The sequence below is a fragment of the Rhea americana genome, unplaced genomic scaffold (assembly GCF_003343005.1).
Source record: "Rhea americana isolate MKP2758 unplaced genomic scaffold, rheAme1 scaffold_184, whole genome shotgun sequence".
Lineage (NCBI taxonomy): Eukaryota > Metazoa > Chordata > Aves > Rheiformes > Rheidae > Rhea > Rhea americana.
The window spans coordinates 400115-410628 of NW_028185972.1; positions in this window are offsets into that span (position 1 = coordinate 400115).

Below are 10514 nucleotides of genomic sequence, written 5' to 3' on the forward strand. Positions count from 1 at the left end.
TGCTTCCTTCCAGGATCTACAGCAAATAACACCAGGTCCAGTCTCCAGGGAATAAAATCATTCAGTATGCAATTCTGACTCCTTCCCAAATTCCTGTTGACCCTGGACACCTAATAAGGAAGGGATCGGTCCTAAAAAAAAAAAAAGAGAGAAAAAAAGAAAAGGAACTATTATGCTACTACGTGAGTAAAATGTGTGTGCACACTGATACTACGTGAGTAAAATGTGTATGCACACTGAGACCAAATTAAGGTTGTACTGACATCCTGAATTAAGTGTTTCTGAACATTTCAGTGCTTGACTCGATAACCTGAATGGTCTTTAAAAACACATCCATACCTAAATTCAGGAGTGGGGACAGGGGGGGTGTCACTTTTTGAGGCTTAGTGGCTTCCTCTCCCCTGCAGGAATTCCTGCACAGACTGTCATCTTAGAGGGCCTATCTGCAGCTCAGAACTCCTAACATATAGACTTCTACCTCTCCAGCCGAGAGGGAAAGTTGCCCTTACTGGGGAAGGCTGAAACACTCCCTTTACTGAGATTGTCATTACTCTGCTGTGACAGCAGAAGAGTGACCCAGCAATACCTACAGAAGGATGCAAGCAAGTCCTTACGGACCCAACTCTCTCCCTTCATCGCCCACTCCCGTAAGCAATGTGTTCTCGCCCACTCCTGTAAGCAATGTGTTCCCCAAGCCTGGGATTCACTCTGTCTCCTGCTGTTATATCCCAGCAGCTGGTTCCCGTTCCCCTCTGCACCATTAGTCCCCACCAGTTCTCAGACAGCTCTGGCTCCAAGCACCTCTGCTCCTCTCCAGTCCCGTCTGACTAATTCACCTTCCATGATACCAGAGGAGGACACATAGGAAGGAACAGCAAAACAATTTCCCAGAACTTAACAGAATTGCCAGGGACCAGAGCAGCCCCTGGCTTCCAAAAAAAGCAATTGCATATCCCCAGTCTGAGCATGCTAAATGCAGTGTGGTTTTAGCAGCCATCTCCTAGGAGCCATCTGCTAAACATGCACAAATAGTGACTTTCAGGAGTATTATAATTTAGCAAATTTTGGAAGAATTTTACAGAAACAGCAAGAGTACGCTAAGTACTCCTGTGACATAAATGTTACAGAATAATGAAAACTGCTTTTAGTCTTAGGAATAACATACATCTCCCATAAACCAAAATGCTTGCAGCAGCCTGGAGGAAAAAATATTCTTAATGATTTACTCAAACATTACAGTAAATCTCAATGAAATGTAAAAGAGTCTCTCCTCATATGATATTCCCATGCAGTCAAAATAAAGTGTGTTTCCAGGTGCAAAGCCAAACTCAATTAGTATTATGCACAAAACAGAACATATCCTGAATTCAGATCAGAGGCAATCTGATGATTCATACTGCCATGGTCTGCATGTTCGTGTTTGCTAGGATAGCCAGTGTATGAACTGATAAGGTGTTTTGATCCAGAAATAGGTATATATGCCATTTCAAACATTTGCCTTAGAAAATCAGGTTTTGCCATTCTGTTTTAATTGCGTATTGTCTAACGCTGATGGGCACTTAACCATGTAGAACACCAGCTCCTTGATTAAAACGTAAGATAACAAGTTACATTTACAGTAATAACGTAATTCTATATTCATGAGTGAAAAATGCTGTTTGGAATGTAACTTACATAGAAAACAAAACAAAAAAAACACACAAAGGTCAAATACAGATTGTACGATATGGAATTCCTTGTTTCTGTTTTTTTATCTCAGGAACATTAGAAATAATCACAAAATCAAGCCACTCCTATGAAAAGCATGTAAGAGAAAAAGGACCCTGATGTTTTCTTACTTTCAATATACACCTGTTTAAATACCTAATGCTTCTGCTAACCTGAAAATGTGCTCCATATAAGTGATCTCCCTCAACTGCTGTGTGTGTTTCACCTTCTCATAAGATGTACACCTGTAGCTTACTGCAAAGGATTTCTTTCAGCATTGTATATTCCTTGTTTTGTCATCATAGCTTTTGTTATTTAAAAATAAAACCAGATGGACTTTTGTCTTATCCCAACAAAGTTCTCAGAAATCTTCAGCTACTACCCTGCATATTCTCTACCTGGTAACATGGGGTAAACAAGTAACAAGACATTTTTAAGGGCAGTTAAAATATGGCGGTGGTACGTTTTCAGTACCATTTTCAGATTTCATTAATCGGGGATGGCCAGTGCTTTGCTTTAAAGCAATGTAGCTATTTTGTTTTGGTTTGCTGGTTGGTTAGTTTGCTGTTTAAAGGTTTTGAATGATCCTCTTCTTTTTTATTTTCAAATTGTAGACGGTCCTTGACTTCATTCATGGGTACTGACAGCGCAGCATGAGAAAAACATGTCAGTGACGGCCAGGAAAGACAGCAGAAGCTCAACACAGCATGGAGGTACCTCAAAACTCTCTTACCAAGCACAACTTGGTACAACTGTGTGGTATGTTGAGAAAGGAGCACTGGGGCAGGGTCCGGACGATGATCGTATCGCATCCATATTTTTATGGAAAGCTGAAAAAATAAGCTCGTTAAAGAGTAGTTAAAACTAACTTCTCCTTTTCTTATTGTACTATTTGGCTCATTTTAATTAACTTAATTAATAAAACATAACAAAGGGAATGTTAATAGGAATGATCTTATGAATAAGGGTTCTCTGATCTGAATACCGTAACACTCCACATTGGTTTATTATACTATGTTTCCTGCATGCTGTTAAATTGCCGATTAAATATGCTCATTCCACTCCCTGTAGGACACAGCCAACCTTTCTCATTTGAGTTTTAAATGCGGGGAAACTGAGCCATGGAGCAATTAACAGTGAACTGACTGTGACCAGCCAAGAGAAGTGGTATAACCAGATTTCTGGAGCTTACAGCCCTGATCCATACTTCCTCCAATAGTCCGTGCTGCATCCTGTAAACAATGCAAAAAACTCCATAGTTTTGTCTAAAACCTAGTTAACATGATACCAATTCATACAGGCATTCTCAAAGGCAGGAGAAAAAGTAAGAGATTTTTTTTTATGCCCTTGCTGAAGGTCTTTCACTTTACAGCCAACTACACCGTCAATATGACTCAATATGCAATCTAGATACAGGTGGAAGAACGTGACAGAGCAGTATGAAGACAATTCTGAGTCAAAGTGTGCTGTCCCAAAGCTGTACATCTGTCATTTATATTTATATAATTATCTTTACTAACAGCTTTAGAGACACAAAGCCTAGCCAAAGGCTATAAATTGGACATAAGTCAGAACGTGAAGCAGTAATTGGGGAGAAACAGACTGATCAGCCCTGTCTATACAGCTTGGATACTATCTTGGGGGACTGTCAACAAGCCTGTGTTCACTGTTCTTGTAGATGAGTGTCTTCTGTGCTTAGCAGTAAATATCTCTGCATCTGCAAATCATACACTATTTTTCTTTCACTTCATCAGATGTATAAGTATGTACACCTAACCTATCCTTTGGCTATATCCTAGAACCTTAGAAAATAGGGCTGACAGAGATCTTAAGAGGACACCTGGTCCATTCACAGAATCACAGAATAGTTGGGGTTGGAAGGCATCTCCAGAGATCAGCTGGTCCAAACACACTGCTCAAGCAGGGCCCCCTAGACCAGGTTGCCCAGGACCACATCCATTTGGTTTTAAGTTTCTCCAGAGATGGAAACTCCACAGCCTCTCTGTGCAACCTGCTCAGTACACTGGTTCAGCCACCCTCACAGTGAAGATGTGCTTTCTTACATTCAAGTACAATTTCCTGTATTTTGGTTTGTGCCCTTTGCCTTTTATTCTTTCACTAGCACCACTGAGAAGAGCCTGGCCCCATCTTCTTGACACCTTCCTATCAAGTATTTATAAACACTGATAAGGTCCTGCCTCCTTGCCCGCTAAACCTTCTCTTTTCCAGGCTGAACAGTCACAGCTCTCTCAGCCTCTCCTCATGTGAAAGATGCTCTGGTCCCTTAATCATCCTTAATCATTCTCCTGCCCCAAGGTGGGATCAGCAATACTTATGTCACACCTTACATATTTATCTAGCTTGTTCTTAAAATCCTCCAGTGATGGAAACTCTACATCCTTCTTAGGTTATCCTAGTGCTCTACATTACTATTAGATAGACGTTACTATTAGAAAGTTTTGCTCATACCTGACTTAAATGTCCGTTGCTTTCATTTAAGCCTGTGTGTGTAAACTATACACATCTATATGCATAAAATAAACATATATATTTTATATATGTATGGCATGTGTGTGTGCATACACACATACATATGTGTATATACATATATATATTCCTAAATATGAAAACAGATGTAAACCTATTTCAATAGCTTTTTATTCTACTTTCATTTGAAACCTATGTTTTACCCAATTTTATATGAAGACGCATAAACAGAAAATAAACTTTCACACTATTCTAGGAGTTTCACTCTGCCAAAATGCCAGTGTCTCCAGACATACTTACTAGACTCCTAGTTAATGTTTTGTTTCATATTAAAATTTGTCTCTTAAAGCAGGTGCTTTACTCTTACAGAAAAGAATCCATATATTTTATACAGTTAATTATGATAGTTACATTATAAATTCATGTTTTTCTAAAATAATTTATCCATGAATAATATTTCTTTTCTTTGTTGGTCCCTTGAATCCTGAATAATATAACTGTTTTTCTAATATCAGCAGAACTATTATTATAACATGAACCTTGTATTGTGTACATACACATCTATGCTTATTCATCGGCCTCCTGACCTTTTTTAGAAGAATATATTGTTTAAGTCAATCCCCCATTCTTTGGACAAATTCGTGTTCTTGCCAAAATATGTGCATTTCCTGTTGTTTAGAAAGCTGCATCATCCAGCTATCTGATACAACTGTGTTCAATTAACATCAACCAGACGGGGACACCAGGCAGATTTATTGTGCTGTCTTGTCTGCTTGTTTTGTTTCTTAAAATGTAGTATGAAAGCTGTAAATTGACTCGTCCGCTTATATTAGCTGTTACATTTTAGTACATCAGGACCATTTAGACCGCATTTCAAAATAAGAACTTAATCCATCTTTCTGCACAGAATGACTTTTTGTCAGGCCATCACTGTTTATGGTGAAGGAAAGACCCTTCTCCAAGGCCAGAAGCAATACTGACAGAGATGTCAACAGCCACTGTTTTAAAATAAGCGGATGAGAGGCCAGGACAAACAACCTGGTCAAACTGCCAAAAATAAAGTGAAGGATCCTCCAAAGGCTGCAGTTTAAGAAGTAAATCTAGATCTAATACAATATGGACGAACCCTAGCAAAAGCAGAGCTGTGCTTTTGTGCAGCCTGTGCCAACATGTGAGGAAACAGAATCACCCTCCCTCTCCACTGAGTTTTCACACAAGCACAGGGAAAGCACAGGCTCCCTCTTTTATTCCAGTTTGCTTTTTCAATCTGTTCATGCTAATGGTACAACCGGGGATCTCCAATCCAATTTTTGTGTCATCGCTGCCAGCAGCAGGCTAATGGAGCATCTCAGAGACAGACCACAGAACTGCAGTTCTAGCCACACAGGGCACTTCCCTCTTTTTATTACACTTTATAAAAGATTAAGTCACACACACTTTCTCTTAGCAGTCTTCATGAATCAGCAAAGAGCTGCTGAAGAGTGACCATCGAGGCACTCAAGAAAGAATCAGGTGCCAGCTGTCAAAGCATTTCTTGGTGATTTACATTCTTTTTATATATGTCTGTATCTGGAAGGAGGAATAGACCAGTGAGGAGCATATACCCATTTCCATTTTTTAGCACAGGCTGCAAAAAGGAGATATTTTCATGCAGCACACAAGGAGAGAGGATTTCTTTCTTTTTAGCTGATGCAAAAAGATAGCCCTGTTCCTGTGACTTCTCCCAAGATCTGCATTTGCAGGTCCAATTAAAATATGTATGTCCTGTTACGGGTGGCAGAACATCAGGGCACTGGGGAGCGCGGCTTTGAAATGCGTGCACAATTGTAGCTAGGCTTCATTTTTACCCCTCTCTCCCATTCAGTTTGGTGAACATGAGAGGCTCACACACGCTAAAGGAACAAGACTGATTTTGCCGGGAGCCTGTTTCAGGAAGTAACAAATCAGCCATCTTAAACTCTGGTCCTGGAATCTGTGGGTCCAGGTTGCGAAATATGTGGCCAGCTCTTGGCAAGGGTACTGCCTCCTGGTTTCTAAGCTGGGTTAGAAAGGCAGCCTCTCTTCAGGTATCCCCATCATCCAAGGCCCTAAAGGACTTGTTCTGAGAGGATCATGCCTGCTAAAAATTCTGCTTTGATTCTATACTTCATTTCCACTTTTTCTGGTTGCAGAGTTAAAGCAATCACTCTGGCGTGGGGACTCTCAAGCTGTGATTCATGCTGTTCATCCCATGATGCCCCACTCTTTCGTGCCAGCCAGAAGAAGGTGGGACTGGGGAAATGAAAAATAAAATGAAGAGCAAAAGCAAACAATTTCACTGATTAAAGTAATTGCACTGAAACTGGTGTACAGTTTTCCATGGATGCTTAGGCAACACCCTTTTTTTTCTAAGCATATTGCTGTCCTCATAATGCATCAATGAAAGGGGTGATACTGGCAGGTAATCTTCCTACTCTGATATATACTCTGATAGGTCACTACCATAGAAATAAGGAGGAGACCTTCCGCTTTTCTGTTGACTGCAAACTGGCAAAAGCTACAAGTTGTGAGATTTCCTCACCAATCAGCAATGGGAAATTAACTTTATTGTTAACCTTGCCTACGCCCTCACCAATTTAACTGGCATTGGCCCAGGTCCCAGACCCAAGGCCAAGAAATACAAAGCAGAGCTCAATTAGGTGATGCATGCAGTAAGGACTGCTGCTCTGCCCACCCATCTCAGGCAGCCTACATGCCATTTTGACCCCTGCTGAAGTGAAAAGTTTGCTGGAAAAGGTTTTGCATCAGTTAAGAATCCAGCCATAATTAAAATCCTCACAAATCTTCTTCTTAGTGTCCATAAAAAAAAAAAAAAAAAAAAGAAAAAGGCTTTGTTACCCATCTCCTCTCTGTGGGGTGGGTAACTTCATTCTCTCCAGGCTCCAGCCAGAACCAGCATCACACATTGCTCAGTGCTGTGTTGCAAAAATCACTCCCCATTCGTAGCACTAAATCCCATGCACACACTCCTAAAATATCTTCTTTGGTTTCTTACGCCTAACAAAACAGCACAAAATCCTGATTCTCTGCATGCCTCCCACAGCCATCCCAGCTGCTCCTGCCACCTTTCATTCCCGTAGGCCCTCTTCACTCAGCTGAAGTTACTCATCAGGAATCCCCTCCTCCATCGCTTGTCTAATCTTTCTCTTTCATGGGACTCCTTTTTGGATGGTTACTCTCTGCTGGTGGTCACTATGAGCATTCACATTCACAGAATCACAGAATCACAGAATCACAGAATGGCTGAGGTTGGAAGGGACCTCTGGAGATCATCTAGTCCAACCCCCCTGCTCAAGCAGGGTCACCCAGAGGATGTGAGACAGGACCACATCCCGGTGGGTTTTGAATATCTCCAGAGAAGGAGATTCCACAGCCTCTCTGGGCAACCTGTTCCAGTGCTCCATCGCTCACACTGCAAAGAAGTTCTTCCTCATATTCAGGCAGAACTTTCTGGGTTTCAGTTTATGCCCATTGCCTCTAGACCTGTCACTTGGCACTACTGAAAAGAGTCCAGCCCCATTCTCTTGACCCCCCCCCCCCCTTAAGGTATTTGTAGACATTAGGATGAACAACATCTACACAACAAAAAATTCACATCCTCTCATGTTCCTTTATGGGTGCCACTAAGCCCTTCCAGCAACTGCAGCAACAACTATTAACAGAAGCAAGAGGTTATTTTAACCTTGTCCAATTCTTCCTCTCACATTAGGTTTAAAACTTGCAGTGGTAACAATATTGGGCAGATGCGTGGAGATGCATGCTACTGGAGGGTCAAAGCACACCTCTTGTGCCCACAGAAAGTGAAAGCTCTGTGACTTGGGCTATACTGGGCTTGGCCCATCCTATCCTTTCAGCTTCTAGGAAAGAGAGCATGGCCTCATGCTAAGCCACCATACACGTTTTACCTTCTCCCTTCTTGAGAGCTCCTGAGCTTGGGTTGAGACATCATCTTTGCACAGGTCTGAGAGTTAACAGCATTCATAGTGGACAGGTCTTATCTTGGAAACAGACATAGATACTGTCTTTATGAGTCACATCTTTCTCATCATCCTTTTAAACTCTGTCCCCAAAAGTAGATGCCCTGAGGCATTCGCTTTGAAAAGACATAATCATATTGTCCTCACCCTCATTATCCCTCTTACCAGTACCTGCACCTCATTCCGTGGTCATCTCTTCCCATCGTTCTCTTCTTAATTTAGTTTGGAAACTCTCTAGAGCAATAAGACATCATTATCTATTTTGTAAAGCGCCATTCAAAGCTGTAGTGGAGTAGCACTCATACGTGATAGAAATCCTACCCATCCTTTTCCTCCAAAAGTCACGTGGAGCTGGTTAATGCTCAGCAGGTTAATGCACCACGGCCCAGCAGGTGCTACTGGCAGGAACTCCAGTTACTGGCGCTTTCCCCTAAAACAAATGCAAGAGCTCAGCCGTGTTTTGCTTTTCTCAGAGTACCATGGGAGGCCTGCAGCTGCTGCACTCCTGACAACCAGACTATCACAAGCCATATTTTGAAGGCAATTTTAAGAGCGTCGGAGCAGTGACGGTAGGTAGCAGGGTGATTTCACTGTCTGCACAGCAAGGAATTCGCAGGGGGGTTGCCCTCTGTTTTTGTAACATCTACCTAACGCTCGTGGCTTTGTAACGCTGTTGTTTGGCTTGGTTACAGCACATAAGACTGAGCTGTGTTCTTAGAAGCATGTGTCAAACTGCCTCACATCCCACCCCTACAGATATCCCTACGGGAAGCTCCACAGAGGAGGACAGTGCAACTCCCTGGACCAAGAGGAGGCAGAATTCAGCAGGGCGAAAACCCACAACTACCTTCAGAAAGATTTCATTTCCATAGCAGTTAACTGTGCAGTCTGATGCAGGTTACAACAGGCAATAAAAGAGACACTGGTCTGGGAAGAGAGAGGAATATTCAGTAGAACTGCTGATACATTGGTTTTCCTCTCTGTCCTAGCAAATTGGATATATTCTATTAATGTGCTGAGAACTGGGCTGGATGTCCCAGTTCCCTTAAATCCCTTAAAGCCATTTTCCTGAGGTATCTGGGAGAAATGCGAATCAGCCACTGCATAGTTGCTGAAATCATTAATAATCCCTTTCAATTTTAATAATGATAAGAATATTTTAATGCAGACAAAAAAATCAGCACAGATGATACTGTCAGTAGCAATGACAAAGCTCTTTACTCGCTGCTAATGACATAAAGTACTATGCACATCCTCATGTTTCATCCTAATGCATAATAAAGCAAATCAGCCCTATACTATGGTTTGTCTGCAGCTACAAACAGGCAACAAGGAGAGGCAGCTGGATTGGGAGGTAAAACCTAGGCTGTATTTCTTGTTCTGCTAAAGAACTTCACACAAAATTGGGCCAAATCATTTCCCTCTCTGTGCTCCTGCATTTATCCCCAATCTGCATGGTCTAATCCAAGTTTTACTCAAATTAAACTTTTTCTTGAACTGATACAAGACTGATACAGGTCTGATACAGGACATGGCACAATGAGGACCCATCTCTGTCAGAAGACTCAGCTGCAACCAACCGGGAGCACGATCGCATTACAAATACCTGCTTCAGCAGTCCAACAGGCTAGATGATGCTATATGCTGGCAGTGTCTTCATTAGACTTAGGAACAAAAAGCCAGAAGAATCAGAGAAAGTGGAGACATTACTGGCCATAACTCAGCACTGCTCAATCAAGCAGTTCACTTGCTCGCCTCATTAGAAGCAATGAAACATGGAAAGAGTTTAGCATTCAAGCTGCGTGACCTAACTGTGAGCAAAGAGACGGGAAACGATGTCAAGGAGGTCTTGTGCACAAAGCGTCCATGGACAAAACATGAGCTTAGGTCAGACGCTGCTGAAATGTGAGCGGGAGGGTGGCCGTCTATCAACAACCGAAACGCAGAGCTGCTGCTATTCCACGCAGCAACAGGTGAAACAGTTGTCAAATAGAAACTTCCTTTTCACCGATTTGTAAAACCACTGGCCTGGGCAGCCACAAGACGGCGATTACAGAGAGCTTCGCTCGGGGGAACAAAAGCCACGGGTGTGTGTGACAGCGGTGGGAACCGGCTCGCCCGAGCACACCGCTCTCCCTCAGCCCTGCCTGGTAGCTCGCTGCAGCAGCGGTTTTAAAGCCCAGGCAGGCTGCTCCCGCCGCGCAGAGGCGTGCGGGCTCCGTGCGCGCAGGTAGGCGGCCGCACCGCCCCCGGCGGCACCGGCCCTGACCCGCAGAGCCGCGCCGGCCCGGGGGGCGACGCCGG